Raw genomic sequence first — 8,186 nt, forward strand, 5'->3', positions numbered from 1 at the left:
CGTGCTTGAACATTTCACGAACGGCACGCTTCTTGAAGCAGCCGCACACATGAGGAACAAAGCCTCCCCAGCAGTGTCCGCCCCCCCCCCCCGTCCCCAGTCACTGACGCGGCCACTCTAGGGTCCCCACATAGAAACTACAAGCAGAAAACTGTGTTTGGGTTCCACCCGTTTGTGACCAGGCGCATCGCTTAGAGACAGAGCCAGGTGCTTTGTAAGCATCACTCCTGTCCACGGGACCAGGCAAGGCGGGTCCCCAACTACCGTGAGCCCTAGTGGGCAGGCTTTATCCCCACACTGCATTAGACTTGGGGCCCTTCTGAGGGATGCTGACAGGGACACTAGCTCGGAGCACCAAGGCCAAGCTTTCATCTCCCTGGTACTGAGCCTTACGAGGCAGTCATGAACATCAGGCACCCGGCAGAGGATGTTTATCAGGGACGTGGTTTTTAAAATGTTTTCTTATCCCTCATCGCTTGCAAGGAGAAGACCCAGAGGTCAACCAAGTAGAGGAAGGGCAAGATGGGAGCTCGTGTACCCACCCACAGGGGCTCTGGTGCTCAGCAGACAAGGATACACTGCCACAGTAGAGACAGTAATAATTAGGAGGCGCCTTCCGTGCACCCAGTGAGCACCGTGGCGAGCCACTGCAATCTGCCCGCGTTATCTCGTCTGATCAAAGCACCTCCACCAACAGGTGCTCATTCTCCGTATGAGGAGGGCACGGAGGTTCAGCCAGGATGCAAGTGAGGTTGGCCCGACATGGAGCCTCTGCCCTGGGTTTGTCATGGTCGGGGGTGGGGGGGGACCACGATGCCACAGTGACTCTAGCAAGCCCTAGGGTCTGCAGGCACCTTGGCCCCCAGCCTCTGTCCAGAATTCTCACTCTCTGCACATCCTCCTTGGCTTTCGCCCCACCTTTTACTAGTATTTCTCTATCAATTCCTTTGTTTCTACAAAGGAACAAAGGTTGCCTGGCCTGCTAGCCGTAAGGCCCAGGGAGTCACCTCTCCTGGAGCCTGGCCCTTCTCGCGCCCTGCCCAGCCCCCTGCTCCGAGGACGGCTCCAAGGACGTAAGTGCGAGTGCCCTCGGGGCCGGAGGGTCGGTCACCACCTGTAACTGAGACGCAGAAGCAGCCACCCAGTCGTGACAAATGCCCTCCCACCTTCGTGCCCTGCATAAGCTTGGTTAAAGCAAGACTGACCCGAGGGGCCTGACCGTGTGGTGAGCAAGCTCCCACTGCAGGGGCGCCCCACTATCGAGTTCATGAAGCACTCCTACTTAGTCATCAACCCTGTGGACGGGCCCACGGGGCTCAAGCTCCCCCACAAACAAATGAACAAGACATCGTACAAAAAGTCCCCAGTGGTTGTATTATTCTGCTTTGAGTCAAAGCTGACAAGTTTCTCAAATGACTCTGACCTATGGAACCCCATTAAGTACCAGAGCTCAGAGCCAAAACACCCAGAATAACTTGAAAAACTACCCAACGCTGCCCCTCAGGTGACTGCCCCAGATGACCCTCGAGATGGGTTTGAGTTACAATGAAAGACATTCAGGGGAGGAACCACCTTGATCCCTGCGTCTGGCTGGTTTTAAGGCTCCCTATAGTTCTGGGTGTGCTGCTATGGGTTCTTAACGACGGAAACAGAACAGTTTTCACTGGGAACTTACTGAAGCCTCCCAAAGTAACCCTTCCAAGTCTTCTGTCCCAGCTCTAAGCAAAGGTGTGATAGGCTGTATTCAAAGCAACATGGAACCGTGCGGGGGCAGCTCAAGGAAGGAGGGGCCTTCATTAATCAGACCTGGCAGCTTTATCAGAAAAGGGAACCACAGATAGGTAAGCCTGACTTGTTCTGGTCAATCACAAAGTCCGCTTTGGAGCCCCCACACTTTCACCTCCCAGAAACATGGCCCCAGGGCCGGCAAGCCCACTCTCTTCACATTTCTCCCGCTGGTAATGAAGATGCTCCTGGGTCCTGAGCTAGGCTCATTTTTATCTCCTCTCCCAGCCCCACTCCTCACATCAGCAGGTCTCAAACCCCGTAGAAAAAGGCAACCACCTGGGACATTTGCAAAATTTAATTTCCAGGATCTTCGGGTGATTCTTCGACCAGCTGTTAGGCTAGAGAAGTGGGGCTCACTCCCCCAGGGTCCCCAGCTCCCACTCACTGAGCCCCAGCTGCGGGCACGCCCATGAGGCCGCTCCCCCTCGGCCCTTAGCCTGTCCTCCACCTCACGGAGGCCTTCCAGCCCCCTTCCCCAGGACCCAGCTCAGTCTCAACATGTCCAAATGCCACGTGGGACTCTCTTCCCCAAAGCCTGCCGGTCTCCTACCATGTCGTACTTTTGCTGACACTGTCATCATCTGCCCATAACAAAGCTAGATGTAGTGACGCCCCCTTGGGTGTCTCTCCAAAGGTTCACAAATGTGGTCACGAAGACGAGGATTCAGCCAGCTCCCCAACCACCATCTGTGGATGCTTCCTTTGGGTGGGCTCTGCACGGCGTGCTCATTCACGCTTTCTGAACTCCCTGCCCTGCAAGAGGGCAGGGCCAGACCATGGTGCAAATCCACACCCACCCTCACTTGAGAGTGAAGATCCAGCCCAGGGCTACTCAGCACATCTCATCCTGTCCTCTCTGAGGACAGTGAGGTCAGTGCTATCAGCCGCATCTTCCAGGTGTGAAAACAGAGGCTTAGAAAAATGACACAGCTGGCCACAGTTCCGGACCGAAGAAGGGGTAGTTCGGGGCCCAGATACCAGCAGATGTCACCAAGTAAGTGGACCCTGCCTAGTAAGTACAGACGCCAAGATCCAAACCTGGGCGCAAGCTTACGTTCGGAGGGGACCCCAGGGGTCCTGTCCATCACTCCACCAAAGCCATCCCACCGGTGGGGTCGGGGGGCACCACGGTCTCAGGCTCTGACCACCTGCCTACAATTCCCCTTTCCCACTTCCACATACTGTCCCCCACGCTGCTGCCTCTTCTTTTTTTTAAGATCTATTTATTTATTTTACAGAGAGAGAGCTGGAGAGCGTGCTCACAGGAGCGGGGGGAGGGGCGGAGGGAGGAGAGAAGCAGACTCCCCCATGAGCGTGGAGCCCAATCCCACAACCCTGAGATCAGGACCTGAGCCAAAATTAAGAGTCAGATGCTTAACTGCCTGAGCCCTCTGGGCGCCCCCCAAAGCCCCTCTTCGCTTGCAGTGCTGTCAGAATCAGCAAAACTGTGGGTGGGCTGACCCACCTTCCTTATCACCTGCACGTGGCCCCTGGGCCCTCACTACAGGGTTCCCAGGGATCCCTGGCTCCTTCCTCAGCCCCAGCCATGGCAGAAGTCAGCACAGAGGGGAGACATGAGGGGCCCGGAGCCAGCCAGGCCCAATGCCCTGCTTACAGATGAGGGAAACTGAGACGCAGGACACCACAAGGCTGGCGCCAATGACAATCCCTGTCTGTCCACTGCTTGAGCTGTGACTTGAGGGAAGTAAGAGGAAGATTAAAAGGTGGGGTTTTCAAGTTCTAGCAGGCAGGGGATGCTGCCTCCAGTCTGTAGCTAGCGATGGAAAAATCGGTGGCCATCTCTCCAGGCTTGCATCCTTCAGACCTTAGGAGGATTTCAGTAAAAGAAAAGCCACTGAAGAGTGAAACAAGTTTAAAATGAGTAAGCCCAGGGGGGCCTGGCTGGCTCAGCGGGCAGAGCATGCAGACTCTTGATCTCAGGGTCATCAGTTCGAGCCCCCTGTTGCATGTAGATCTTTAAAATAAATAAATAAAATGTTTAAGCCCTTTATTTTTGAGCCAATCTATAAGCCCAAGATGTAAGAAATGCTTTGAGTCAGGGAGACATCCACCCTGATTTGCCCAGGCAGCCCTGGTGTATGCCTGTTTTCTCAGGGAAATAATTAGGAGCCCCCCCACCACCCTGGTTCACTTATAAAAGTTTCCTGTGTAGACAATCAAGTCTGGTCACCCAGGGTACAGCTCTATTGAAAGATAAATTAGAAGGGCACAGGTGTTTGGTCATGAAGAGTAAGGACCCAGAGACCAATCAGCGGTTTCAGGTTTTTAAACTTGGAGAGAGAAAAGCAGGAAAAAAAAAAAAAAGAAAAAAAAAATTAGAATAGTGTACCTTAGTGATACTTAAACTGGCTAGAGTGCCCATGGCCACGGTGCCACACTTGGGGTCGTCCACAGAGGACGAGGTAACAAAGTTGGGGGGAGAGCCGGGAAGTCTGGAGAAATGGTCAGGAGCAAACACAGAAGGTGACTGAGGAGATCTCCCCACCTCACACTGCAGAGGCCCCACCCAAACCTGGGGGAAGAGACATCCCCATCTTCTCTGCAGATGCACAAATGCAACACGCTTCACAAGTACCACCCATGTTTTCTATACATCCTAAAACATCCCTTCTGCTCAGAACAAGATTCTTCTGCAACGGAAACTCCCAGATGCAAAGGGGTCTGCCTACAAACACTGCTTAAGATAAATGGGTCAGAATTAAAATCACAGGCAACTGGGTCTCCAACCAGCCTTACTCAACAAAACAGAGGGATCCTGAACGATAGGGCTCTTTTTAGAAAACGGGGGAGGGGGGATAAACATACTCTGAAGAAAAGGGATTTTAAAGATTAAGTGTCTCCAACCAGTCCACAGCAGGGGGACGGGCGGGGGAGGGGTGCTAGCTTTAAAGTCCAGATTAAAGGGCCCCAAAAGACACAAAACCAAATTTATGTGTGAACTGTTATTAAAATCCACAATCCAACACAACCCACTGTAAACACACTTCTGGGATAACAAGAGAACTTGATTATGGACCGTTGTAAAATGGCACTGGGTTTACCCTATTCTTTAGGCAGGGTACTTAAGTATTTGGGGTGAAATGACAGATCTGGAATTGGCTTTCGAGTATCTCCGCAAAGCCAAAGGGGAAAAGGGGAAAACATCTGAAGCCAACGCAGATCATCTTGAGAGCTGCCGAGGCTTGGTGATGGAAAAACGGGCGAATATTGTACTAGTCACTCAAACTATTTCACAATAGAAACTATTTAAAAAAACTCAAGTGTTACATTTTGAACACCCACAGTAACGATTCATGAAACAAAAACATATTTTACCAGACGCACGTAACACTCATTACAAAGAATAAACCGGACTGACACTGTTCCAAGTTTTGTTTTGTTTTTTTTTTAAAGATTTTATTTATTTATTTGAGAGAGAGAGAATGAGAGAGAGCACATGAGAGGGGGGAGGGTCAGAGGGAGAAGCAGACTCCCTGCCGAGTAGGGAGCCCAATGCGGGGACTCGATCCCGGGACTCCAGGATCATGACCTGAGCCGAAGGCAGTCGCTTAACCAACTGAGCCACCCAGGTGCCCCTGTTCCAAGTTTTGACACTGAAATTTGAAGGTAACAAGAAATAATACTCTGCTTCTGAAAACCAGATAGTTTTGAGGAGTTGAAGCTTTTCCATCTTGTTTTCCTACACACTTATTTACAGGTTTCTTCAAGGTTTGTAACAACAGATCCGCACCGTCTGGCCTGCAGCAGCCTCACCAGCGCCGAGGGACGTCTGCCGTCGGGCAAACGCCACACCATCACTGGCGACCAGGACATAGCCCCACTGATAACTGGGGTGGGGAGAGACGTGGGGAGCAGGAGGAACCCAATGGCACCAGAAACCAGGCAGAGAGCCAGTTATTCTCAAAGTCACAATCCAGTTAGACACCTGGCAAACAAGACTTCTAGGTCACAAAAGTTACTTTGTAGCAATGCCCAGAGGGCTATAACTCAGAGCAGCGAGAGCACTATACAACCAAAGAAACAATCCCCTTAGAACAGGATCCCTCCGACAGAGTAAGATCTTTAAGTTAACATCAACAACAACAACAAACGAAGCTGTTCATCTCTGAAGGTTCAGGGTCACTGGAGAACCCACCTGAACCACTAACTCTTTCAAATAGTTAAAAAAAACTACCAAACCTCAAAGCACAAACATTAATTCACATATGTAATAGCATTTACCATGAGCATAACATATACCTACTGTAAGCTCTACCTTTTGAGTTAATTTACTTAGTAAGTTGCTTAACAAGTGTATTAAAATTGGAAGTAGCAAAACGATTCGTGATTTTTCTACAATCCAGACTGAACATTTTCATTATTCTAAATTAGGAAATGTAACATTAAAAAGAGTTTCATTGAAGAAACTACTCCAAAAGTTCCTTTAAGCCAAATTAAAAGCCTTAGTATGCAGAATAAAACCGAACTGCACACAGCCTTGTAATTACAGCACACTCACAGAGCCTGAAATTTGGGTTCATTCCCATCGCGCCATTAGCGAAGAACTATCCTACAGACCCATTTATTTTTTTTTTTTCAACCAAAGCTGTCCAATTCCAGGGCAGGTTTATCGGTGAACCATGAGGCCTTCTCCCCACCACGCCACGATGCAGAGGCCCACAGGAGAGCAAGATTCTTCCAAAAGGTGTTAGTGACCAGAAAGGAGCCTGGAGATCCAGAGGGCTACAGGTTTTGGAAAATGAAAGGCGAGAAAAATAGCCCCGTGCAGAGCACACAGTTCAGGGTAAGCAGTGCTTCCCGAAGCTCTCATTTCAATTACACCTGAGCGCACGCGCACACCAGTCCAGTCTAGATGTAACAGGTACTTTTGACTGTGGGTCAAGGTCAAAAGGACTGGAGACCACCTCTTTAAGGAGAGTGTACAGAGTCAGCTTGGGATCAGACAGATTGTCCTAATGCTCACTGGCCATATGACCTTGGCAAGGTTCTTAACCCATGGGAGCCTCCGTTGTGTATCTTCAAAATGAACATCACCAATTCAGCGAGCCATCCTGTGGATTCATTAACTTGAGACACAACACAAAGCTTGACCTTCCTCAAGGTTCTTTACTTTTTCCGGGCCTTCAACTTTTAAACTGAAGCTCTGAAAAAACCCACGCTGTATTGGTTAACACCACAGGGGCTCCAGGGAGAGCCTCCCTCCGCTAGGTGAGGGGCTCCCCTGCCATTGCATGCGGGGTGCGGAAGGGAGCGAAACCGACTGCCCAGGGTCTCAAGAAGCCAAACTGGCCCTCAGAACTGCGCCAACAGAGCCCAGGGCCCTTCCCCACCAGACCTGAGTAATCTCCCGGGTGCAGTAGTAAAACCATTCTTCAATCAAACTGCCGAGAGCCTGGAAGGGTTTAAAAGTTGGTCTCACTCAGACTTGGAGCAGCTTTCAAATTAAGTGACATCAGAAAAAAGACACTCAGAATTCACAAGGCATAGAGCTGTTTGTGAACAGACACAGCAGTGAGGGACGAGGTCAAGGGACCTGAGTGGATCAAGAGGGGGCTTCCAGACCCCCTGACTTGGAGCGAGTCTGGCACAGGTCAAGCCAGGGCCCCATCAGCATGGGGCCGTGGAGGGCCAGGCCCGGGAGTACACCTAGCATGGGGCCAGGACCAAGGCTGGTGCCTGCGGGGCCTGCAGCCGGCTGCAGCCTGGCGGACAAAGGGGACAGGCAATGCCCTGTCCAAGTGGCAGGGCCAGCCGGGAAATTTAGGAGCCACGTGCCTGGCGGGAGAAGGAAAAAAGCTTTACAACACTTGACCATTTTCTTGGCCCAGCACCTCAGCCGCCCTTCCACGGCGCATTTAAAACAAGGGGGAAAACGTGTTACTCCTTTAAGTTTTTTAGAACTTTTCCAAAGAAAGAGAGCGGACTAGTAAGAAGGGGTGCTAAGGGAATCAACACATCTCCTCACCGTCTTCTAGTAAATTGTAAAAGGCAATTAGCACTTGAATAAGGAGCCGGCGCGTCTGGAATGAAAATGAGAGGCACGCAGCTTTAGGGTTTTAAGGTGCCGCTTCCCGTCCCTCTCAGTCTACAGTCCTAACTACCAACACGAATTGGCCAAAATTCAGCATTTCCAGACTTTCCTTCAGAGAAGGGGCCGCAGAAGTGCTGGCAAAGAGAAAAACGAAACTGAGTGCGCTCCAGGCTCGCCGGGCTCGGTCTGGCGCCGGAGCCGCGCGTCCCCGGCCCCCGCCGTCCGCACCCCGAGCTCGGCGCCACCGGGCCCGAACCCCCTCCGGCGCTTAGAGCCGGGCCGGCCCCGCCATCCCCGCCCGCCCCGCGGGGCGCAGCGGGGCCGGGCGCAGGAGGCCGGGCCCGGC

This window comes from Neomonachus schauinslandi, chromosome 4 (genome assembly GCF_002201575.2).
Source record: "Neomonachus schauinslandi chromosome 4, ASM220157v2, whole genome shotgun sequence".
NCBI lineage: Eukaryota > Metazoa > Chordata > Mammalia > Carnivora > Phocidae > Neomonachus > Neomonachus schauinslandi.